Below are 27,725 nucleotides of genomic sequence, written 5' to 3' on the forward strand. Positions count from 1 at the left end.
ACTGTTTATTATTCAAAATGAATAAATTCTAAATAAATAAATAATAAATAACAAAATGTTATTTTCAATAAAATTCTACATAAACCGACCCTTTCCCACTAACCACCACCTCTGAACTCTGCCTTTCTTTCCTTGGCATCTTTTCATTTTAAAATGGACAATATTCAACACTAGCTTCATTCTGCAGCTGCACTGCCTTTATTGTCATTTAAGAAACCCTATAAATACTCTACTTCTCTGTCAGACTTTTATCCTGTTAATGAGTAATGCATAACTGTCATTATCGCTAAGACAAAATCCTCTTCCTACCTACTTGATCCACTTCCCCGTGCTCTAGTTAAAGCTTGCCTGCCAGCCCTCTCTCCACTGATCACCAATATTGTTAACTTATCTTTAGCCACTGGATCTGTTCCACCCTCTCAACTTGGCTGCTTTTAGACCCATCCTTAAGAAATCTTGTTTGGATCCTGCCCACTTAAGTAACTTTTGTCCTATTTCCAACATCCCTTTTATACCCAGAAATCTAGGACATGTTCAATGTTCAACTTCAACCCTGACTCTCTTGACACTAATTATCTCCTCAGTCTTTTGCAATCTGTTTGCTCTTTCCATAGCACTGAAACTGTCCTGGTTAAAATCATCAATGATCTGCTCTGTAGTCCTGATTTTGTTCTTCTCACAATTTTATTCTCCTTGATCTCAGTTCAGTATTTGATACAATTTCCCATTCACTTCCAGAAAGACTGTATTCCACTGGTTAACATCAACTTTCTAACAGACAGTAATTTAGTTGCCTTAAAAGTCAATGGGCTTGCCTTTCTCCTTTCACTCTTGGTATCCCCTATGGGTCAGTTCTTGGCAATCTTCTGCTTTTCATCTACCTCCTTCCTCTTGGGTGTTTCATTAGACACCACAACTGCAACTTTCTCTGCTATGCTGAAGATACTGAATTCTGTATCTCAATTACTGTAATCCCTCTCTATCAGAACTTCCCTCCAACCTCTTTTCATGCCTAATGGATATTGAAAGTGGATGACCCACAACTCTCTCAAACTTAAGTGAAATAAAAATTGTATTTTCCTCATAGGTCCTAAATCCACACTTGCCAAACTCTCTACCCCTAATATTACCATATCTAACATCAGTGCCTTCCTCCTTCACTGTAACTAGTCTCCATATCATTTTTTACTCCATTTCATCTGAGTTTCATATCAAATGCTCCACATGTGCTGCCTATTATCATCTATACAACATCTCCAGACTTCAGCCCTCACTCACCCTGCCCAGTGCTAAGAAACTTGCTCATGCTCTGGATACTTCCCAGCTAGACTACTACAACTCCATCATTTCTGGAATGCCCTACTCAGAAAACTCCAGTTAATTCAAAATTAATTGGCTCATATCATCACCCTCTCCCCTACTCTCCAGTTTCAGTAATTATATCACACCTGTTTTCAAAATGTTTTACTGGCTCCCCATAAAGGCTTGTATAGACTTGTATAGATTATAAGACTCCTCTTATCCTTCAAGACACTCCATGCTTTGGCCCCCTCCTAACTTTCTGGCCTCCTCTCTTATCCTCCTCACTACACCCAATCCTTGTACTCCTCTTCTGCAGGTCTTCTCATCACCCCCGTTGGTCTATTGTTAGTCTTTTTTGTGTGTTACATGCTATCTAGTCTGCTCTATACCTCCCACTCCCGCTATTTGTGTGCTTTAATGTGTCCTTTAGTTTCTTGAAAGGCGCATGGAAAAGTATTATTATTATTATTATTATTATTATTATTATTATACTACAGGACTTGCAGTACATATACTGTAGATGTTATGTGCTGTAAAATGATGCAACTTTATATATCTGCCATAAGCAATTTGTTTAGTGCTCCAGAGCAAAACCAAATATTTCAAACAACAGACTTTTTCATGGACATATAAGCAGACAACATCATTTTTTTAAATCAGCTTATTATAAATTAATGACTCTGCTAGCCAGAGAGCAATGTCCTTTGTTAAATTTTTTAAAATGCTCTTTCAACAAAATACAAACTATATTTTATGTAACCACTGACTAGGTGAATGGCCCCAGGCACAAACAAGATTCTATGCCTATATGTCATGCACATGATAAGTTACAAGTGATGTTCCAGAGGGAGCATTTCAAACTGGAGCAAAGAGGAATGTTTTGTCCTCCAGAATGCTGTGGGCCTTTTTCTTAAAGAGGAAGTTCACCTTATTTAACTTTTAACCACTTCTAAGTATTTATTGAAATGTTTCTTATAATTACTTTGACAAAACTATTGTTCAGAATAAGTATTATATAAGGCCCAAAGGTGATTTTTTTTCTGCCTTGGCACTTCAGTGAATGACTACATAGCAAGTATTATTTGTTATGTTTATAAGCAAACAGCATTCATAGAAATATGTTTGGTGAAGCCAATTATATTAATTTGAGGTAGATGCTGATATTTCAATAGGGGAAATTTCAATAGGGAAAATTTTCAGAGTGAGCCAACTAGCAACAGTAACTACGAAAAATACATTGGTTGTGAATTTAAAAAAAAATTGAAACAGTATAGAGATGTTTGATCAAGAAATGTTTAACACATCTATACAACATCTAACAGCTATCAGACATGATTTGGGTGAGCTTCCATTTTAAGATGCTGTTTATATGATAAAATTAATTAATATGTATGTGTATGAGCATACTTGCATGTGTGTGTACATACCTGTAATGGGGTTAAGCAACAGCTATGGTTGGTGGCACTACATAAGGAAGGAGCTGATCATGGTCAGGAAAGATGAAAGAACCAAACCAAAGTAAATCAGTGTGTGAATGGTTAGAGTTGGAGGTATTCAAAACTCTAATTCTAGTGTCCAATAGCTTTTAACATGCTCATCCCATGGAAGAAATGTTCATCTTACATGATGAGCAGTGATACAACATATTTAAGAGAATCTTCATGCATAAGCACAGTAAACCCAGATTTAAGAGCATGATCAAACCCTGAAATTAAACCACAATAAAAAATGCAGTGTATCTTAGTATTCCAAAACTGTGGCAGAGGTGACAAAGAAGACATCCAGAGTTGATTATCCACTACTATTCAAAAGCTGCCTAGACAGTAGTGAAGATTCTGTGTGTGCTAAATGTGCAGTCCCATTTGAAAGTCTTCATAATGCATTTATGTCAAGAGTAAAGCACAGATTAAGGCTCTCCCATGGGGCTTCAGAATGAAATGGAACTCTCTCAGAGATGTTAGAGATATGCATGCAGAGGGGAGACTTCTGCAGAATAATACACATTCTCCCAAAGCATGCTCAATGCATATTTAATGATCTCTTTCCCCTTTATTACATTTTATTGCCTGAAACCTGGTAATTTTGCCAAGTGAATTATTCAAAATATGCACTGATATACATGCCTGAAGGAAATATATTGAGTCTCATTGTTATTAGGAGTCTAGAAAGTATCTAAACGTTTTAGTAACACATCAAGACCACTCTTTTCCAACTATGTCTTTTCTATATATTATGGGCCAAATAATTTTCAGTGTTGTTTTTGTTTAAAAAAGTGACCTGACCTTTATAACAGTTTAAACCTCTATTCTAAACCGATCCACTAATCTAACCACAATTCATTTTTGTTCATGTTTACAAATCTTTATTTAGCTTTAAAAAGCTGTGTTATAAAAAATGTATAAAATGACAATATTAGAACGAAGTTTGTTGAAATGTCATTTTTAGTTTCGAGTCATGAATTTATGTTAGCTCACTAGCTATCTCAATCAGACGTAGACTAAGAAGCTAGCTTAACTTTTTCACTACCACTGTCTAAGCTAGCTAAATGATAACTAGTTACCTAGCTAATATGTTTATGGAAATAGCAGTTTAATTCACATTGCTTAGGTGTCGTTATCAAGTCGTGACTTGCAGTTTTCTTTTTATTATTCACTACTGATGAGTGATTGGTAAAATGTTGGTTATTAAATGTTGGTTATTAATTTCCAGCAAATCTTTGCCCATGACTTGGAAAGATTCAGAACATGCTCAAATTCGACATTCCTCACTTTGCTCAGCAAACATTTATTTATTTATTTGGTTAACTTGAAAGGTACTGCACAGAGTTATCATTGTTCTTGACATACAGCATTAAAAATTGAACATTAAAATTACAGTGATTAACACATATTTCTGTTTGTGTCAAATTATTTCCATATCTTACGTTATACCAACATTTCCTTATTCACAGAACATTTCTGAACTTTTTAACTCCAGGGGGGAAAACTGTCATTGTCAAAAACTTCAATAACATATGTTACACAGCAGTTTTTCATGTAATTGTTATGACACTAAAGGAAATCCTCACTTTTGTTCAATTTTACCAGCAGCCTCAGTTGTCAAGCTGTCATAGCAGCTTGTCTATACAGTAGTCCAAATGAGTTGAGATAAAAGAATGCAAATACTTCTATAAAAGGCAGAAATGTTCTACCTTTTCTAATGTTTCTAAGTTGAGAAAAAAAAACAGGACTGAAGAAGCATCTTGATGTATATCGAAAAAACTAAGATAGGAGTCAAAGGTCACATTGAGATTTCTCACAAGGAACTTATCCTTTAACCCAAAGCAATCAACAGCTAACTACACCCTTTTTGGTCATGTCCTCCAAGCCCACAAGTAGGACCTCTGTTTTATCTTCGTTCAATTGAAGAACATTTTGAGATATCCAGTTTGTAATAGGTGTCAATTGATAAGATTCACCAATCTAAGATTCACCCATCTACCATCTACACAATGTGATCTGTGTGTCATCAGCATAACAATGAAAGGAAAAATTGAAACTTTGAATAAGACTGCAAAAGGTGCTAGTGCTAGCTAGCTAGCCACATTTCTACTTTAAGGTAATCCCTCATGATGTTTTTTCATTTTACTTGTCTCCAAAAAATGGAAAAATGGAGGTGCAAGTTGCAGGCAAGCAACACACAAATACATAAACAGATGAAACAGAACTGTGTATAGGCATAGTATGTATAGGTACTGACTGTTATTTTCATTTCATAGGTTTATGCTTGAAATATAATTCACATTTAAGCAAGACATTTATATCTTTGCAAAATGTAATTGCAAGAGGTATCAGGTGTATTTCTATTCAGATCACTTCACAGCAGTACAGTGTAATGCAAAAGAGGTCAGCAATTGTCTCAACTGGTTACACCCTTCACATTTAATTACCAGATTTCAGCCATTCCTGCCCAATTTCAGGACAGCTGTTTTAATTCAAGAACTAAGGGCAAAGTGACCAGTGGGTCAAACGCAACACAAAAGTAAAAAAAGATTAGTGCTTGGCATTGTAAGACTTGCATTTTATTCTCTATAGTTTTTAATAGTTGTCAGCTGCAGCTGTACTGTGAATCTTTTGCTAAATTCTATACTCTATACTGTGAAGACATTTTTTGGATAAAACAAGTCTACAGTTACAGATTAAATGCATTTCTCTCCCCACAACAGGTGAAGAGCATGTCTGTTCTTATATGCTCTTCATCAATTTATGCCAAAAAGCATTCAAATGTGGTTGTTCATCTGGCACTATAAAAACTACAATTTCACTGAAATAGGATAGAAACAGAATGAAGGAAATGGCAGTCTGCCTCTCTACTGCAGAGCTACAGATTATGCTAATTTTGGCTGATTTATTAAATCAAATTTATGAATTTGACCAATTCAACCCTAGTTAACCAGTTTTGTCTTTTACAAACCTCATGTTAGACATCATGTACTTAAGTAGAGTTTAAAATACAGATTAAAACATTAAAAGTAAATGACAAGATTCCTAGTAGTAAGCATTATGGTCAGAATATATTCTGTCCACAAAGCAAATATTATTTTCCCAGAAAGTACAAGGACTTGTGTATCTTGTAATTTTGTTTTTGTTTTTATTGAATGGAATTCCATAGTTGCTTATTCATAATTTGCATAACCCAATTTGTATTAAAAGTTGGGTTAAGGTGAGCAGTAGTCTCATGTTACATTACATTTTTACTAATAAAACATATATTTTTTATGTAAAAAGAGTTCAGAAAGCATTGTTCCACTTGCACAGTTATTTGGCTGGTCATTGTAGGAGCAAATGTGGCTTACATGTTTATGGTACATATGAGCCTTATTTAGAATAGCTGTATGCGTGAGAATTTAACTTCATTTTTACAGTGCATATAAACAGCTTTGACTTTAAGGTCTACACTGAAAGTTCTTTCTAAATGGGGGGTTACACTGAAATCAAGTGCTGAGAGACTACAGGCATCTCAGCTTCACATCAATGAAATATTAATCTAGCTTCTTGCTCATGCTGGTCTATGAATGGTCTGGGTATTTGTTCATTCCCTACCTGCCTGCTACTAATCTCATGAGAAACTAGCTCCTGAATGAACTTCTATATACTGGATGGACTGGAGGAGCTATGTTAGCCTCAAGCCTTTAAATTAGTATTTGTCATACCCAGGCTTGCTGACTCAAAGGATATTCACATTTTTTTTCTGTAGGCTACTGGAAATGCCCAATAATAAATAAAGGACTTTGTGTATATATATATAATTTATACCCAAATGGTATCAGCTTTACCCCATGGTAGACTACATAAACAGCCAGTGCACTCTCTACAGCAAATATTTCTACACTCCATAGTTCCCCCAAGCTCTCATTCATGGCTAATGCTAAACTACTTATTATAACACATGATTTATGAACTCTACTCTTTTATAAAACATGAATTCTCATTTCAGTGTTTTTTGTCTAAATGCTGAGCAGTCAGTAAAATGTGAATAATCTAGTATCCATGAAGTAATCATATGGAACAAAAATATGGGGTAAGTATGATTTAGCTGTGTATGAGATGATCCCAGACACTGTACCTTTAGAATTAGCCTTCAGAAACATCATGGCAGTGATGACTTTATGTTGCACCATGCTACTATATGCTAGCGTATGACTTTATTGAGCTTTGAGGTTTATTCAAAGACAACATATATAAATTTTAGTCAGTTTCATTCACTTATGCTGTATGTTTAAAACTAATCATTAACATTCATGCAAACATTGAGGTTCTACTGACGTCAGTGTAGGACAGAGAGCAGATAAGAGCACTCTCTGGAAGAACACAGATAAAAGCAAGTCCCTCTTCCCTGCTTATCAATGAAATGACATTGTACCTTTTCATACTGTGTGGGTCTCAGGTGAGCAAATGGGATTTTCATAAGCAGGGTCATTTTTCAATGCCTAAGAACTGAAATTATAACCTTAGCATCTTTGTTTTAGCACAGCCATCATCCTGTGCATTCATTTTAGTTTACAAAGCAACATTTTACATTTTTGTGACTCCAGACAAACTTTGCAAAAACACATCAATTTATTATTTAATGTAAGAACTGACAGAAACATAGCTTTGGCATCTCCTGGGCCTGTGATTTAATGGTGGGTCTGAAACTGCAAAGAAGAAGTAATTCTGTATAGCATTCATACATACAAAGCCAAGAAAATCACTGTAAAATCCAATACTACTGGCCCCAGCAAGGGATTGGTGGGAGACATAAATTGCTTCATATTTGTAGGCAGCTAATTAGCTGTAATTACTACTTGCTGTGCTGTCATATTGGTTTAAATACACAAATTTATGAATGAAATATTTCAGATAACTAAACAAACACACTCATTTGAGTTTAGTAAAAGTTTTATGTTTTAGTCACAGGCTGGCCTCTCAATCACTTATCATGTAAGATATTTTTGCTTAATTATCCTTCTGCATCCCATTATCAAATAAAATGTTAAAAATCCCCATCAACCTATTCAAACATGCTAGTCTTTAAGTACTCTTAGTTACTACTGGACGGATTTCCATCATAGAGTGGCACTAATCAGAACTGCTCATTAGTATGGCTGCAAGGATTCGCTGCACTGTGCATGCCTGCATGTCCCTTCTGGTGATATTATGAAGGATTCTGTAATGTAAGTATATTAGCAACAGGAATTCTGACAAATTAAGGGAATAGCAGCTTGTCCCCTCTCAGTGCACTGAAGAAGGGGAAACAGCATTATTAGTAAAATGTACATGCTGTCTTAGCCAGCTAACTTCAAATGGTGACTACAGGTGAGAGACATTGTGGCGTACCTATAGAAAAGCCCAGGGTAACACGGAACTGCAGTTCTAGAAACAGTACAGAATAAAGTATTCTTGCAATGTCATGCAACAAAGCATGCAACATGCAAAACAGAGAATATCTAGCCTGGGTTATATTTTTACTCAGCAGCATAAATACAAAGGTATAGACTACATAACACTTCTTAATACTTCATTACAGTATTCATCATTTTAACTTTCTGGATAAAAAATATGTCAAATTAGTGTGTGCCTAGTGTAAAATAGGATGTATGTCTGGCTAACAACTAGCCTGCAGCATACATGCCAATGTCGTTCTGTCTGCTGAAGTTGCATTTTGAGGAGTACTTTTGGAACAATAAGAATTTAAGGTGGTGCATATGGGCCTTTCTACCGAATGGGTGCCATTTGCGCTCTTCAAAAATTCAACTTCATTTTTATCTTTTTTCAACAATGAATTTAATAACACATATATCTACCTATTCAAAATGTGTACTGGTCAATCTCAGACATCTTTATTTTATTTTTTACAAGGTATTTAAGCGGTTGATGGCTTGTTCCATCCTGTTGCCAAAACTTGTTATTTAAAAAGCATGCTCAAAAGCATGTCAACTAATTCCTTTGTTTTCCCCTCAAGAAAGTGTGTATTTCAAAGAGGTTGTTGATTACATGTTCAAATTATTGACATTTGTGATTAAAGATCACTATAAGGTACGCAAGTAGTATTTTTCTAAAAATGCCATTTTCCATGTTAAATGATGCCTAAACCTCTTTTATTATGTCATTTATTAAAACAATTGGATAAATAATGGACCGAATATAATTTTAAAAAATAGTGGTTTACACTTTATGAACATTGGGTAACAGGAATGAGCACTGGGTAACCGGCGTGTGAGTATGGGTGCATGCATGCATGAAAGTGTGGTTTTGTGTTTGTGTGTGATTGTACTTTTCTTCCTGCCTGACTCTAGGACCTTCTTGTATTTCTCATGTTCCTTCTCTAAATATTTCTCTCTCTGTGTCAGCATCATGTCGAGTGCTATAGTGGCACTGCTTGTCTGCAGGAATTTGGGGATTGGCTCCCTGTATTCACATTGTAAAACTAATCTTAAACATCAACAACCTCAGTCATTTCAACTGCAAAACTTGAAAATCAGGAGAATGGTATTGACTAATATTCTCATTAATAAATTAATAAGACAGAGCATGGCCCATTCCTGTAACTCAGTCCTGTTAGTCTTTACATGAGTAACAGGAGTTTTTAGCACATAATTAGCAAATAAATTAAATACAGCCACATGGCGTCCATGCTAATAGCATGAGGTCTCTGATCACATTCTAACAATTTACCAAAAATTTATATTTGTGCAAATAAATAATATATAAGTAATAAATAATAAGTAATAATTCTGGTAACAGAAAAGTATGTTAACCTTCTCAGTCATAGCTATAGTTTCAATATCATCTAATTATGATAGAACTTAATTTTGGTCTTCCCATGTCCTTGAGTAGATCCAGATGATGTAATGTCCTGTGTAATCAACATGTGACTTTTGGAATGTTTAAAATTTTTCAGAAGGAGGATTGCATTAGGATAATAGCACTGAGTGAAAACCTGGGGACATGACTAAACTGTGTAAAAAACTATGGATTTCTTGTGACAAAAATGTATGAAAAGCTTAGATGGGATATATAGTCACACAACAATGTAAAAACAAATACAATTTCTAAAGGACTTTAACGATTATATTTCATGGGATAGTGTCTTGTTATGGAGTGGAGATAGGTAACAAATGTTATTTTTCAGTTTTGTATATAGATTTTATTATTTTTCAATATATATGTCTTGAATTCGCAAAAGAAAGGGACAGAAATGGAACCCAATTGTGGAATGGCCCATAATGCGTAACTGCATACCCTATGTGTGTAAGATGTATATGTGTGTGTGTGTGTGTGTGTGTATATGTGTGTGTGTGAGCATGTATGTAAGAAGATTCCATATAAATAGTTACAGGACTGTACTGTGGTTAAACATATAGAAATTAAATTGCAGTGTTGTACACATTTCATTTTTGGTTTGTTTTGTTTTGGGTGTCTTATAGGCCTGTACTGAAGAAAAGAAAGCTAGCCAAAAACATCTGAATGCCCCAAAACAAGCTCTGTCATCACTAACAAAATCCCCCTGTGTAAAATAGGCTAGAGAACAGCTTTGCAGTAGTTCACTTTGCCTCAATGTGAGGTGATAGCATGTTTTTGCGCACAAAAATATCCAGGGAAAGTCAATCAGTTTCCCTGACAGTGAAATGCCACTGCACACAGAATGCACCTGAGAGGCTGTGTGATGTATTGCCCCATTCTGCTCAGCCTACGCTCTGCCTTTAATTAGAAAATACTGAGGGAGGCAGCCGAGTGCTTCAGCGGCGCTTAAATCTCCGCCATCATCAATGTGCACTGCGGCATCCCTACTGATATGTGAAAATAAAGATGTAATATCTGCCATGAACGTACATTTCCACCAGCGCACGTGTTAATCAGTCATTATGTCCTGCAATGCTATAAGTGAGCCCTGCCTCCCAAGACAGCACATAGCATAGCCACAATATATACACTATATATGATGCGTTTGGCCTTTGCTGTCTGTGAAAAATGAATGTAATTCTTAACTTTGAGATAAGATATTATATGTGGTCACTATTGCGACTTGTTCTGGCCTACTAACTTGCCAGTATTATTACTAATAATTCTTATAATAAGACCTTTTAAAATATGATGAAAGAAAATTACAAAACTGTGATGAATATTGCAGTGGTATGCACTACATTACAATTGTGTAGCACAACTGAATAATTTACTGTTTTGGAATTAGGTTTCATTTTGTACAATAAAACACCATGCCAGCTACAAATGACATGATGGGTTATCATGATCTAGAAGATACTTAATTTAAATACAGCTGAGAGTATTACATAAACCTTTTCCTTCCCATAATCATAGTGAGAAAAGTGTCTTCAAAACTATTTGTGTTCATAAAGGTTTCCTTCGTTTTCTATAAAAAATAATAAATAATCACATGCACATCTCAGTGTTCATGGTTTAGTTATACTTATCCTCCTACTGACCAAAAGGAAATGGCTCTGATATTACACTGTTTCAGAAATTGAAAACAAAATCTTGTAGAACATTTAGTTACTGTTACAACCTTACAGTCTTATCTAACATTTGGCCGCTGTCACAACCTATTAATTTGTTTCAAATAATTTCAAATTAGTCTAGCAAAGACACTTACTTATTTCAGCACAGAGGGATGACTTGAACCTGATATATAATGTGTGTGTACTTGTGTGGTGATATGTACAGGTGGGTGGGTGTCCATTTGAGTCTATGAATGTGTGGAGAGAGATCTGTTTGCATCCAATCATTACAGTAAACTCATAAATAACATACTTTACTGAGGCAGGTACATACTAAGAATGCTTTCAGGTATACAGGTATGCATTTATACCCAGGAGTCTACACCCAACATTTCTCTGGGGTCAGTACACATTAATCCTAAAATGACATATGCATGTAAGAAGGCACCTCAGTTCACTTGTGTATATTTTCTTCATGTAATCATTACTCTCTGACATTATATTCCAAACACATAGGTGCTCCCCTACCAATCCCACCCATATTAAGTCTAGCAGCCTTAGGTTTAGCAGACTTCTATTATTCATTAGCAATGTGACACTGCATTTTGCCTGTAAGATTCAAGACTGCTTTCAGACATGCTCACTGTTCATTCTCCCTTGCACGGAAAGGCTGAGTAACACTCCTGTCAAATGAAGTCCTCTTTCTTTGCAGAGTCTGCCATGATTTCAGCTCCATCAGCTGAAATTCACTCAATTACAGCATGTGTTTGTGGACATCTCTACCCACCATTGTGAAGTAGCAGTGAGAGGACCAATGCAAGTAAAAGCCTTTAATGTGATTACAAATGTTAATGACACAAACTAGGATTGTGGATGTATTTGTGTAGGTCTAATCTTTGGCAGTGCTCAGAACCAGTGTTTCTTAGTCAAGGCTAGCTTCAAATGCTGAAAAAGCAGTTAACACCAGAGTGTCTGACAGGGTATGGTTCTCCACACCAAAGTATTTGCTTCTATTTGGGTAAAAGAGAGTGGTGGAAATGCTCCATGAGTCACCTCACAAACGAGTGCCTGAGGGGTTTATATTTAGCTCCATATGAAACTAAGTACCTTGGGCATGTGAGTTAGAATCCTGTCTCTCTAATTACCTTGACAACACAAATCATCATTTAGACCCTATTTCACTCAAACTACCATGAGAACAGACACATACACTACTCACACATACAGGTAACAGGATAACAGACAAAGAAAATTGGAAGCATTTTTCCGGTTACCCAAGAGTTCATATGTTACTGTTATTTTCCCTAAAATTGAATGTATTTTATTTTCTAAACCTAAATATGGGTTCACTTGACACCTCTAGAATTTTTGCCATCTCTCTATAAATTCATTAATAGAGTTTGACAAATCTGGACCCTACACCCAAAATGTATAAATATGAAAAGGGAAGGCGAGAGATCATGAATAGAGTGGCATGACACTGGCAGGACCACTAGCACTGGGGGAGCCACCTGGATGAGCATGCAGTAAGCAAATGCAGATTAAGATTAATGATGATGACCTGCCCCCAGCCTCAAGGGCAAAATGTGATTCTCCTCACAGTTATATTCAAAGTAGAGAAACAAATGCAGGAGTGGCAGAGCCCACTGCTTCTGTTTGTCACACTAAGTCATTTGCTGTTCTTGGGTTTTTCTGTATTGTTAATTACAGCAGGATTCAAAGAATTGGAAAGACAGTGTGCAGTTGAAACTGTGGACATTCAAGGCTCTGTGTAATATATGGAAGCCTATTTTCATTTCAGCATTCTAATGAACCTGTCATGCCTAAGTTCATTTGGTGTGGTTAGCTGTTATTCCCATCTCTTTTACAATACAGATACAGCTTTTCCCAGGGAGCTGAGGAGAGGGCACACAGCAGCAAGTGCCTGCTGTCAGGTATTCAAATTTCTGTAGAACAACAATTCAAAATAATTGCGTCTGCGGCAGGGATGGGCTGCACAGGCGGCTGGCCGACACCTCTGCTCTGAGTGCCGCCCCCTATTCACAAATCACTGGGTTGTTCGTATGACGAGTGACACATTAGACCGCCTCTGTGCATTCATTAGTAGAGTAATTAACTAGGACTCCTCCCTGGCACATACATGCCAGCAGCTGCAGGAACGCTTGCCCCCACACACCCGGCCCTTGTCTGCGAATCATTAGCGAGGATGCAGGGAGGAAGACATGGAGCTGAACTGTGAGGGGGAGTGACGGAGTGAATTGTCTTTCTGTGTTTGACTCAGGAGAGCAGAAGTGGAGCGCAGCAAGGAATGATAAATCATCCCACCCCCAGTCCTGCGCTTTGAGCTTTGTTGTGCTTTTCTCTTGAAAGAGCTCGTGATAAATAACTGTCCTCAGAGAAAGGAGCGTATAAAAACAGGAAAATGAAAGTAATAAAATAAAACAATTCTGGCATTTCCACCGATGCTGGCGTGGCGAGGATATATGTCTCCTGCTTGGTATGGTAAAACCAATGAGAGTTGCGGCTGGCCTGCAAGTTCATGAGCCATGAGGTGTTTTAGGGACGCTGTGGTGATGCTGACTCAAGCCGTGTCTGTGAGACCAGAGGTGCCTCCTCATGCATTCATCACCCAGCCTTAGGGCTTTGCAGGGCACATTCCAATTAAAATAGCCCTGCTAAAGGCTATGGATAGCCATATTGCTCCTCCTCCCCCACTAGGTTCTAAACACTATCTCAGTCTCATTCTGTGTAAGAAGGAAACAGAAGAAAATAACTACCATACACTACAGAGACAGCCTGAAGCTGTGTTACTACATGAGTAATACATTTGCCTTTCATTCAAGTTATGTTTTTAATGAATTTACTGACACTGAGTACTACACTGGCACAGGGAGGCTGTGTCATTTGAATTTGTCCCTGTCCTTTCTAAAACATGAATGAATGGATACATTATAGCCCTGCCAGATGGCAGCAAATATCTCCATATGTACATTTACAGCCTTCATAACACTGGGATTTTTTTCATTTTCCTTTTTCCCATGATACGGCACCAGAAAGTAAAATTGCACACATAACATACCAGATAAACATTTGCCTGGTCCAATGCACCTAACTATGCAAGCACACAGCGACACCCACTACTGGGGAATACCTGGGTGCTTTGTTCAAGCAGAGTGTGTACAGCCTGAATGCACTAGTGCCAGCCTAAACAGTCATGGGTGATAGCATGGCATGCACCACTCTCTCCTTCCAATAGGAGAGAATTCTGTGGCAACACTCCCACTGGAACACTAGCTTGCAATACACAGGGCATAGAACACTGGTACACTACTGAAAATGAAATGAAAAATTACGTTCCTGGTCTTACTTTATCATCAGTGGAGCTGCACAGTGTCTAAGTTATAGCTGGCATGGCCCTGTTTGTTTTATGGGCAAGGGAGCAGTCCTTCTATGGCAGCCCACGCAGGCCAAATCATCCCCATCCGATAATGAAACCGTTAAAAATGCCTGGCCATTGCCAGATGGCTCATCTTTGTAGAGGGTGAAAGCGAGCGAGGCCGTCTGCAGCTGAGGCCCACCTGCCCCACCTGCCTTTGTGTGCTTCTTTGAAGGCCGCACCAGAGAGATTAGGAGCAGCACGTCAGTAGAACCTCAGCTTTTCTGGAATCTTGTCTTCGCTCCATCATCTTTGTTAGTCTGCTCATGTGGGAGCCTGGAGCAATCTGCTCTCGAGCCAGCCTGGAATCACACAGCACATATGGCAGTACATGCACACAGGCACACACACACACCCACAGGTACACACACACACACACACACACATTTTACTTTCCTCATTTGATAGTGAAGGCCAGACAATGGTCTATAAGAGTACCCCTTAAGTATCTATCACTAAGGATAGTTAGTGGATTTATAGTATCATTTATAGTATAGTATATTTATAGTATTACAAATATTATAAATATAAGTATATATAGTATTATAAGTATATAGTATTTATAGTATAGAATGTGAAAATTGTACAGTGATATTATTTTTTTGAGTGAAATTCTCCTTAACAAATTCAAGCCGTCTGTTCTCTTTAAAGTTGTGACTACATTAATAGCAGATATAGCAGGGGTAGATAGCAAACAACTTAGTGTATACAAGACAGGTATATCAGCTAATGTTAAAGGATAGTTAGGCAAGTGCAGATGTTCAGATATTGCAAAGAGGAAACTGCCTTTTAAAATGGGTCTAAAAACTAAACAACCCTTTTGTAAGTCAGCTCAGGTCTCTTCCAAACCACCTGACCTTGCAGTGATGATGTCTTAAATGTAAGGAGGGTGCTGGTGTTGGCCTTCTTCAGAACTGTTGACCTCAGGACAAGCATGCCTTGGCAAATCCATGAAGTGCAAGAATTGTTAGACCTGAAAAGGTGAAGATCGGATATGTACTCTCAATAAATGTCAGTTAAATGTCACTTGTTTGACCAGAGTCCACTTGTTATTAAGAGAGAACCACCTTGTTTCCAATCACTTCTTAATTGTTAAATTAGTTCAGTGAAACCATCAACAAGAAATGCACAATTCCAAACTTGTTACTTCATTATTATTACTCCAAATCAAGAAGGAATTCAAATGAAGATCTCTGAGCAATGTAAAGAACACAGCATCTTACAACAGCAGTGCGTACCACAATAATATGGAAAGCAGAACTCTCATTTCTCCACTTTCCAATGTGAGGCTCAGGTCTATTGGGAGAGACAGCTAGTGTTTAACGTTCAATTAATATGGCCCCCATCTGGGCAGAACCTGTGGCTCCTGGCACTTTTCAGAGCTGCATTTACTTACATTGCTGCTGCAGTATGTGAGACTGGAAATGGAAGATATCGATTGTAGATGATTTATACTTATGCCCAAAAGCTAGTGGAGGATACATTAAAATCTTTGGTGCATGCAATAATCCACGTGCAAAGATATAATCATAAACTGGGATTAAATAAAAGAGCATAGAACTGTAGTCTGTGCAGTATTTCAGCTGTATTGAGATGATGAAAAGTGGAAATTAACTTGAAAAAACATGTGCCCATAAAGCTCTGATAATTCAGGGTGATGGTGAAAGACATTTTCCAATTCAAATGTGACCCACTAACTTACAGTGCCTTGGCCTGTACATCCTGTGCTTCAGAGTGACAGCTCAGGGATGAAGCTGTCACTAGAACCTCTAGATTCATAGCCAGGCAAATTGCATTAAAAAAGGGCACGGTCTTAGCTCAGTCCCTAGTGGCTTATTGGGGGTATATTATTCAATGGCATTGTGCAATTGAAGGATTCCACCACAGTCAAGAAAGAAAGAGAGAGACAGTGAGAGCATGGGCATGGGGCAACACTGTGACTGAATTAGCAACTTACTCCAGGCACATTCTCTGAGCTGCCAAATAAGGCCACAATGTCCACTGTTATCAGAATCCGAGGCTGCCTTACTGTGTGAACAGTGGCTAGTTCCCTGTGCACAGCTGTAGTACTGAGCCCTCCAGTGTGTCACCTAGGTCTACTTCCCTTGGGACCTGGCAGCATGTAAATAATTACACTCAACCCATAGCTTTATTTCGTATCTATAGCTCTGTGTAGAAGCACAGAAGTTGGATGAGCCAGAAATCCCTGATAATTATATATCTTGAAAATGAACACACGGTAACATTACAAGTCTGGCTTTTTGACAGAATGATTAATTACCTGGGAAGGTCCAGCACAGAAGTCTCTGCACTGATAGAATGATTAATAAGCAGCAATGTAGCAACTAAAACCAATAGTAAATTGAGAATTTTCAGTCATAACGCTGCAGTCCTCTACCAGATCAATGACTACATTTGTTTATGTGGCAGACAGTGATTTGAGAGCAAGAGTGAGAGAGAGAAGGAGTGGATTCAGAGAGGGGGGGGGAGGGGAGAGATGGGTACAGATTATGTACATACTTGGAATAGTACCTAATTTTTCTTTTTTAATCTATGCAATAATAAATTAAAGGCTTTTTGTAGTGTTGTAGTGTAAGATGTTGAGTTGCAGTTCTTCACAGTTAAGTGGATGAGTTTTTGGGCAACACCATTTTCCCCCCTTGCAGAAGCCTCAGAGACCAACCTTTGCTTCCAGTTTAGCCGGCGGCATTATGCCTCCCTATCCTCTCTGCCATATATTTTGTACGTAATTGTGGGACAGTCCACATGTGATTGGAGGGCCAGACCAGTAGGCTGTGGTCTAATGGTGCAACTGAGATGTCTAAAATCATGGACCACCTGTGAAGGTGACCATACTGCATGCATGGTTAACCTGCTGATGTACCGCCTCCAAACAGATGTAGCTTTAAGCTGCCAAAGCATGGACAGTGGACAACTTCTGATTTAGGACACTCAGTGTTACACTGGAGACATGTGTTGTCTCTTTCCTATTGAGAGTCAACTTTGTTTGTTTAAAACTACAATCTGGCTTACATTTATTTCTTAACCTTAAACAATTTTTTATATGTAATCAGAAAATGTCTTTTATTTTAACCTCTAGAAATCAGTTAGCTTTGATGTGTTGAAAATAATCCTCTCAGTTTGAAGACCAGTTTACTAAACATGGATTAACCTTGGATTTGGACTAATTTCTAAGTGGTGAATAACCATTGATAGTCCTATGTAGTCTAAATTTAGGTATTATCTTGGTCTGAGAATTCAGACCATAATATTTAATGTTGGTACTTATTTTTTAAGAACTTAGTTGTGTTCATTACAATGTGTTTCAAGAGACTCTCTATATTTTAAGTTACTCCCACTGCAATTGGAATGACACATTTATGTTTGATTTTATTTGTCACGATACCTCTGTAGCATGACTGTTCTCTGCATTGTTGCCCGTTTATTTGCATATTAGTTGAAGTCCTTGAATTTTGGGAATGACTGGGGAGGAATATTTGCTTTTCTTTTCCCCCACAGACTCTAATCCTTATAATCCTATGGGGTGCAGTTTACTTCCTGTTGTATCACTAAAAACCTGTTATTTGCAAGGGGTTTTATCGATTATGAACAAATACACACTGATGAATTTGATTACACCACATCTAAGAGAAACATAATGCATTTTACTTAGTCACAATTAGTTCCAACACAGTTTGTTAAATCAAGTTATCAACAACCTCTAGAGCACGTGGCCTGGTAATGTGGCCTGATATGTGGCCTGGCATATACCCAAAATCTACATCCAGTCAAATGGTGAACTATTTGTAGAATCCTTGCCTGACCACAGTAGCCAGTACCCTGCAAAAACATTAAGATATCCCAGAAATGCATTGTCACTTCAGAACATATTTCTCATGAGGGTATTCTGGCACAGACCGGTGCTATATTTGACCTCTATCCCCATCTTAATTTCACTAGCCTTTTAGTTTTAATCCCTTTAACCTTGTTAGAGCAAAGATGAAACTGAGCATGTACTGTATCTTCACTTTAAAGTCTTAGCTGTGGGCGACTCATGATAAATGTTCCTTTCTGTATTGATTTCTTGGCATACTGCTTTCAGTCTGAAGCTGTTCTCTTAGAAGGTGTTTGTAATGACGTCAGAATAGGGAACCTTTACAATCCGTGTTAGACAATGCCTCACAAGACACACCAATTCCAGAAATCACTGTGGAGAAAACATTGGCTGTATGATAGATAGCCAGGCCTAGTGTTTAATAAAATAAAATTCCAGTTAAAAGAACCCTACTACATGAAATGGCAGCAAACTATTCACTAGTATCCCAGTCTACCTTAGATTTACTCTGTAGGTTACGGTTTAACAATATGGAATAAACGCTAATAAGTCAAACCCATAGTTCTATATATTAGTTGAATGACTTAACAAAGAGAACTTTGTTAGCACAAATCCCTGACTCAGATTTGTACGGTTAGACATCTCCTAAACTAGGCATTTGTTTTCTAAAAGATGTAGCTACTGTAGTCTACATGCTCTAATGTAGTGCCTTGACAATGTCAGTGGCATAATACCCTTGCTGTGGAATCATTACCACACAAATATTCCTAAAAGCACTCAGTCTATGTACAATCATGGCTGCATTAGCTGAGAGGGGATACAGGAGACCTGAGCATGCTTTTGTTTGAAGAAATCTCAACAGATCTAAAGCTGTAACATAAATTATAACCACACTCCTCACCTAAGGAACATATTTGATGAAGAATACATATAAGAATTTGAAAAACGTTGTTAAGGTGCTGTTGATCTATTCTCTTAAAATCTAATCTCAGTTGTTATATGCTAATTCATACTGGTAGAATAGACAGTACTATGCTAACAGAGGTATGACAGAAAATTACATGCATGGCATAATTTTACTTGTTTTGATATTGTTTTGCAGATGGTTATCTATTCTACCATTGTCCTAAATAACTTAAAATTACAAAACTTGTACAAGAATGCTGGCAGGCCACCACCCCAAATATTCCATGCACGCAACAGTACCTGACACTAAATTTAGGGAGTAAGGAGGGAGTAACCTATGTAGGCTGGAGTATGTGATGGCATGAGCATATAGGATTTATTGTAGCTGCAGTATATGCTGCAGCACAGGTCTTATACCCTCTCTGTTCATGGGACACACCCATGAATGGAGAGTTAGGGTGGCTGTTCAAACTCTTATTTACACCATACCTGTATGCAGCATCCCTCACAAATGACAGAATGCGGTACAACTTTTTTTTTTCCCAGCAGTCTAGCCTTAGCTGCGAAAGTAATGTGCGCATAGATGCCCAAGATGATAAAAAATAAATAAAATCAGGCTGGGTCCTTGATATTGATAACGGGTTCTATAGCAAAGCTGGTCAGTAAATTGCATTAATCTTGCCTTGATATATATCACAGTGCATCACGATCAGGAGCAGGATAAAACCTGCAACAGAAGCCTGTCCCAGACAAAATGAAACCATAAAATACATGCCTCCATGTTCTAGAATCCCCGCCTGCCCCTTACCCATCCATTCGCTCATTTCATGGCATTGTATTCTCAGAAAATGTTTACTTCACTACCTCTCTGTGTCTGTGTGTGATTTATTTACTATCTAGATGCTTCCCTTGTATTCATAAATTTGAAATTCCTTGAAATTCTGGGCTTTTTGTAATATACTGTTGTGTCCAGAACTTTTTCAAAGGAACAAAGAAAGTAATGAGAACATCAACTTTGCCTAATGAAGGATTTGCAAAGAAAAACGTTCAGGGATATCTATTGGCCAAGAAGAATGATACTGTCATCATCAGGCACAATATCTCAGGGCTTCTAGATTCTGCCACATGTATTTGACCTTCCACATAGATGTCTTGCATCATGAGATGTGTCGAATTTATAATCAAGAAGTGGCCTGCATTGCTGGTATAGAGAATCCATCATTCTCAAACTACTATTGATGTGAATGTCAAGACCACTGAGAAACCATCTAACAGTGCACTGCGGAAAGCACAACAAAGCACTCACTGTAATTAGTGGAGACCCCAGCCTGCATCCTACAAAATCAACCTAATGGGACTAGACATGATAGCTCAACAGTGCTATGAATGGCTTCGAAGGGCTGAGAACAGATCAAACATAAAATGAACTTTTCTATAATCAGTATAGAAGAAGGGCTTACAAGATGTGGTTATCTGCGGGTGTGTTGAGGATGGGAGCTTGGAAATAAATTAATGTCACACGTGGCAGCATAAAACTGTAAAATAAAAGTAAAAGTCAAATAAAAAATGTGTAAAAAAAAAATGCTGTAAATCAACCTTAGTTCATATTTACTGACTAATTGTAAACCAGTCAATTATATACTATTAACACTGAACAGATAAATCTGAGACCACAGGAAAACAAAGGTAACCACAGAATGACCACACCTGTGCATAATACAATCACTATTTATATGGTAAGGTAGATATGATTTTATCATATGATTTTGTGGTTTCTACTATACCTATATCTGGAATAGGTTTGTAGACACAAAGACATTTTGTACTGCAGCCTCCAGTTAAGATCCACGTGATTCAAAACTGTTGGTCATGGGGCCTTACATAGTAAGATGTAATCAGCTGTGTGTGGCAGTGACTCATGACTCATCAAGTGCAGTATGACTTTCTGGACTTTTCGCCGAAGGCAGCTTTTTGCTTGGACTGACTTCCTGCCTGCTACATCTGCTCATAAGCCCCTCTGGGAATGCAGCTGGGCTTCAGACTACATGGAACAATACAGATGAAAAGTCGGGGGGGGAAATATATATATATATATATATATATATATATATATATATATATATATATATATATATATATAGCTTGATTCCAGTCATGCGTATAGATGATTTTGTGTTTACCTGTCCCTGATATCGAAAAATACTGCAATACGAACACCACACGAACACTGCCTACACAACATGTAAACTGTTCAACGTAACATCTCATCTAAGGGCCATTTCCTTAGATGTCTTTGGAAATTTCAATACCGTTTTGTCTTTATGAGACGTCTGTAACACGGGTGGCAATAAGCATACTGAGTCGACATTATGGAAGCTCTCACTGCACAGTGGGTGCTCCTAATGAGTATATTCCCTCACTGCAGGGTGGACAAAAGCGTCTACGATTCAGCACAGTGGTCCCAGCTCCTGGCCTCCTCTGACTCACTCCTCTCTGTCTCTCTCCCTCTCCTTCTCTCTCTATCTCTCTGGTGCTGCTCAGATTTGTTTGATAGCATTTAGCAGGACAAGCAGATGTCAACTGCCACTGACCTTGCCAATTATCGCACCCACAGAGAGTTAATGACAGAATTTCTATGCACTCTATCTGAGGCACCTGAAGGCTGAGGCATTGTCCTTTCATCCCTGCCTGTAAGCCTTAGCAGTTTTAGTTCTGTCATATCAAATAGATATATGCAGAAAGGTCACTATTGATCAAAATTAGAAAATACTACATAGTTTTACTAAATGCAGGTTTTATTGTCAGTCCTCTTTCTGATATCAAGGTCACATATATACATAGAGCAGACATTCTGGCCTACAGTTCTTGTACTAAGAGTACAGTGCATATGTTTTCTTGTATACATGCACATGTTTTTCTGCCTTATCAAATTTGTTCCCTGATAACTTTAACCCCAAGATTAATTAACCTGTCTTCTATGAGAATGTAGCAGACTTTTTTTTTACGTGTATGGCATCTAGCAGACACTTTCACCCAAAGCAATTTACAATCATCGCTGAACATAAGCTTTGAGCAATTGAGGGTTAAGGGCCTTGCTCAGGGGTCCAACAGACATGGGGTTTGCACTGGCAACCTTCCAATTACAAGTCAAATGCCTTAACAATTGAACTACCACTGGATATGGTACTCTCCATAACAACGTCTTTCTTAGAGGTCAACACATAAGCAGCTTCTGAATTATGTTAATGAAAGGGTCATGCAATGTCTAAACTCAGCATGCTGTCAAATTCATTAATCCTGTACTCATAAATCACTGAATCTCTTACAATAAATGTATTTACATTTGAAGGAAACCATCATTTAAAATACCTCCACACACAAAAAACATCCACTTTTCACATTACACAAGCCAGTATTACACTGGCTTCTAATATTACATACTACAAATACAGATTTGACTTTAGAAAGCTTTATTAAGCCATACAACTGAGAAAGCCATACAACTTAAGTTCATCTCTTGAAGAAGATGTAATTGTATTCTTTCCAGATCAATAATAAAAGCAGACAGGTCTTTTGCATTATTAATTCTTGGAATTCTCTATACTGTAAGTCAAATTAGAGGCCATCTTCTCACTTAGGGAGAGGTGTTGTTGCATTCATTAGGAATAAAACTGCTGCTGGCCTTGGCAACAGGACCAGAAAACATTCATTGTATTTGCAAATTAAGATCTGCGGAATTGGTTTCTGATCAGCTAGATTTTCTGTTATTATTGGTGGGTTTTATTTTGTTATTTCTGTCTACCATCCCTGCTATGTTCACTTACAGTAATCCACATTTTAAAACTTTCCAGTTGTGCTCACTGATAATTGACTATGCTGTAGCAGACTCATGCTCTGTAACCCAGCATGTTTGCCCCAGTGCCATAGGAGCGCAATTAGATAGAGTAGCATGCTCATTTTTCTTTTTCTAGAATATATATAATCTTTGACATTCATCCCTGAGCATACTGTAGTTATGGAGAAGATGGATGTGTTTGTAATTCCATGCATCATTCCATGCCTGTCCTTTTTCAGTATTCCCCATATTCCTCTGTTCATCTAGTTATTCTTATTCAAAATTCCATACACATCATAATGTAGAATTACACACTACACTCAAGGACAGAGTGAGCTGCAGGCAAAACAATGCAGGTGACTGAGGACCAGCACTGCAATTTAACAGAATGGCTAAATTAAGGAGATTGCAAAAATGTGCTCCTCTTGTGTGAATAGGAGGAAGTCTGGCATTTAATATGATTGCTAGTGGCAGCTGTAGTATCACTCAAGATCAAAGTAGCAGGGAAGGCGCCATGGACAACATTATGTGAGCGCACATCAAATTTGGGTAGTGATGCCAAGCATGTTGCACGGGTAGCTTGAACTGATCGGGAGCACCTGCTCAAACATATGAAGCTGGCTGGTGTCTGCCTTCCTCCTTATGTAACAGGTTATTCCCAACTACTTTCTACAGTAAACTAAGATGTACTCCCAGTTTAGTAAATGCCAGATTTTTTTCTTCATGGATAAAAACAAAGATACTGGTGCACACAGGATCTCACAGGGCTCCAAAGCCATATCTTCCATAGTTTGACACTAGGTGGTGTTTGCACAATTTTATTTTAATAACCAAGAGAACTGCCTGCTACTCTTTAAATCTTATGTCAGAGTAAAAAATATTGCTCTTGCAAGATCATTCACATATTGAATAAAACAAGTCATGGCACACGGTTTGGGGGCTGTTTCCAACTTAAGCTTCCTAACAGAGGATTTATAGTGTTTATATAGGAATTTGTAGAGAAAGTTATACTTTAATATTGTCTTCTTCTAATACATTACTCAGCATGAGTTACATGTATTCTCTAACATCATTCTGTGCCAGCCCCAGACCAGAGAATGAGATATTCTAAGACAGGTGGATTTACTATATGCACACAAATACAAAACATTTTTTTCCAAGCCTTGCAATCTTGAGGAAACAGTCCAGCCTATATTGCTACAACTGTTACTTATATTTATTATACATACAAATTATGCAAATAAGATCAAGCTAACTTGTAACTACCAGGTATAATTAGCTGTTAGCACCATTAGCACCAAGACACTGATGGGAGTAGGTTGAAACTAAATATGGCGATCTAAAGAGTAACATTATGTGCCACACTTAGAGTGAGAGGGTACAAAAGATTTAGTGAGCTCTTACAGCTGCCATGTGTGATCTGCTAAAGTTGTCTTTCACTCACACACCTGTAGACTTGGTCATGATTGACGCCAGGCACCATCCTGCTTTACCACCTTAGGAAGCCATGGGTACATGAGCACTAATATGGGCAGGATGCACTGGAAGTTGTGACTGTTCAAACAAAATTGCCATAATAAATGGATTAGTCTCATGGTGCTCCCCCAGGATAGTTTTCTCCTCCTCTCATGTGAGGACCATGAAAATTGTTTCATAAGTGACTGCATTTCAGTTCATAACAATTTGTTCAAGGATTTTTTTCTCTTGCATGGTAATACCAATGAATTGCCTCCATGAAATTGGTTTGGAATTGTGATGAAAATGAACACACTGTGGTCCTTTGAAACACACTGCATGGATTCAAGGACTCAAGTTAGCTTCTGAGGGCCTGTCTGAGCAAGAGAACAAAACCTGAAAGACACCTGAGAAGAGATTTCCATTGCCCCATCACTTAAATGACTTTCTCTATGCACTTCATCTCAAAGGGCAGACACACAACCCATCACCTGACACAAGCATTTCAAAACACCTTTCTCTGCCCTGCAAACACATTTTTTATGAACTGCTGGCAATTCCTAACAGCAAAACTGCAGTTTAATAAAAAAACAAACAAACAAAAAACATGGCCAGACAAATACCATTTGAGAAAACATAAAACATCTCATAAAGCCCAGGCAGGCAAAGCCAGTGTGGTTGACATTCACATTTGTTTGGTTCTTCAGCATTGTTCTTTATTTATTGCAATCAATGGCACAGCTGTATTAATGAAAGCAAAACCTTTGCTGTCTTTTTGTAATTTGATTATTTTGTCATCACATGCCTGTACTATTTAATGTCAAGCTACCTGTTACTGTGTTGAAGTGAAACCCAGAAAAAAAGCACATCAAATAAACTCAATCTGTACTGCTCCAGGATACTAACACTATCATCAATAATCTGATTTGACAAGACCAATTGAGGTCATTCAATTTGGTGTAAATGATAGAGAATAATAGAGAATTAACCCAAACCTAGCAGCTCTATTGTTGATGTTGGCACATTCCTAATTAAACCTGTCTATATTCTACTGACCTGTATGGCTGTTACAATGCAAATGCCATTTTTGGACTTACACAGAGGTTACCCTCATTTTTTAAGGAGAGTGAATTGTACTGTCCTATCATGCATTCAAGAGAGATATACAACCTTCCATGTATGCAATCTTCCCTGGAATTTTAACTTCTAGTAAAATATTCTAAAAGTAAACTCATAGGAAATCTGTACTCTTGGATCACAGTTTTTGTTTGTTATACACACATTTGCCAAAAAATGGAATCTTGCATAGCGGCTCAATTTTCTGTTGAATTTGAATTATGAAATAAATCCTGAAGATTGTGTTCCAAGAATGTGGGTTTTCATTCTTGGTTTTCCTTGTCTTAAACTAGGGGTCGGAAGTCGTATCCGCAATGGGCTAGTGTGGCTGCAGGTTGTCATTACAACCAAGCAGGAGCACACCCAACACAGCTAATCTGGTGTTCCTGCTTAATTGCAACAAACTCAAAGATTTCCAGCTAACATTACATTGTGTTGCTAATGGTTGTGGAAGCTGTGTCCATCTGCAGTTTAGCAAATGAGTACTGTGAAATTGACAATAGTTTTGGTCTCAAGAATATAGGTGCAGTGAGTAAACTCTGGTATGTTATGATTATTGGCCCCCTTTTGCCGAGTGTGTGTGTGTGTGTGTGTGTGTGTGTGTGTGTGTGTGTGTGTGTGTGTGTGTGCCTGCCTGTTCATGTCTGATCTTATTAAAAGTTTACATCATATTAAAAGTTTAGATTAGAGATCTTGTTTATGACAGGCAATCAACAAAATACCCATTTAACATAAAGAAACAAGAAAACAGGATTTGTTTCCAACATCTGATGTAAAATGTGTGGGGAAACTTTAAATTTTAAAACTTGCTTCACTGGATCATGCACACTGTATTTTATAGCCTAATTATTTTTGAAACATGCTAAAACTGTCAGAAAAATGTTTAAAGTTAATTTATAATGCTGTTCATAATAAATATTAGGGCCTAAATTATCTCAACCAGTTGATGTGATGCCTGTGACCCCAGTTTAATCCCGAAGCTGAACTATAACCACTGGTTAGACCGCAAAGGGAATAAAACTTATTTATAGTGTCCTGTCTGTAGGAACGAAAGTTCACCCCCCCCCCCCCCCCCCAAAAAAAAAAAAAAATAATAATAATAATAATAATAATTTAAAAAGCATTGCGTTAATTTTACCATCTCATCTTTGTCAAACACAGACAAGCAAACAAACAAATAAAGAAATGCATAAATAAATAACAATTTTCACCTAAGCTTATTGATTTCATTTAATGTTCTCACACCGTTCTTAACACTACTTTTGACCTTACCGAGTGATTTCGGGTTAGAATTCCAAAGCACGCTAGTCTAGATCCATTGTTCTGTGTGAGACCGCGACAACAAAAACAGCATCACGTTTCAATGAACAGTTAGATAAAAACTGCGGAGAGCCTCGGTTTAATATCGACTGTCATGGACAGATAAAAGACAGGTGGTTTGAAAGTCGTACCTTGTATCCGAAATATGCATTTTCCCCTACAGAAACAAATATGTCGATTATTCCCTTTGTATTTGCACACGTTTATCTTACACCGATGGTGAAAGTCGTTGATTTAAATTTTCATTAACATTTCATCATTCTTTAGTTTAGGTTCATGACATTTAGAAGTACATGTATAGGCCTATGCCAACTGGCGATATTACCTGTAGAGCGAGGTCCATTTTAATCTCCTTTTAAGTTATTTAGATCAAATTAAATGTCACAACGATACGCTTTAAAAGTATGTTTCTGAAGCTGCTGTAATCCTGTTCCCACTCACACGCGAAAGTGCCCGAAAACCTCCAAATGACAATGACCATCTCCAATCCGAAGATAAGGCATTTGTCTAGAGCCCCATTCAGACCAATGACAGTGGTATGTGG

General features: G+C 37.7%; 1 long non-coding RNA gene across 2 annotated transcripts; it reads right to left on the reverse strand.

Moving 5' to 3' along the window:
• Window positions 1-4,070: 4,070 nt before the first annotated feature.
• Window positions 4,071-27,642, reverse strand: LOC113573360 (uncharacterized). 2 transcript variants are annotated; one of them, XR_014117701.1, is made up of 4 exons: window positions 27,507-27,636; window positions 27,313-27,338; window positions 15,572-15,687; window positions 4,071-15,016 (listed from the first exon to the last, which is right to left on the reverse strand). It is a non-coding gene; the product is annotated as an uncharacterized LOC113573360 (long non-coding RNA). The 2 variants fall into 2 exon arrangements; XR_003410200.3 differs by lacking the exon at window positions 27,313-27,338 and having other exon boundaries at window positions 27,507-27,642.
• Window positions 27,643-27,725: the final 83 nt, after the last annotated feature.

This window comes from Electrophorus electricus, chromosome 16 (assembly GCF_041902795.1).
Source record: "Electrophorus electricus isolate QZ-2024a chromosome 16, ASM4190279v1, whole genome shotgun sequence".
NCBI classification, from domain to species: domain Eukaryota; kingdom Metazoa; phylum Chordata; class Actinopteri; order Gymnotiformes; family Gymnotidae; genus Electrophorus; species Electrophorus electricus.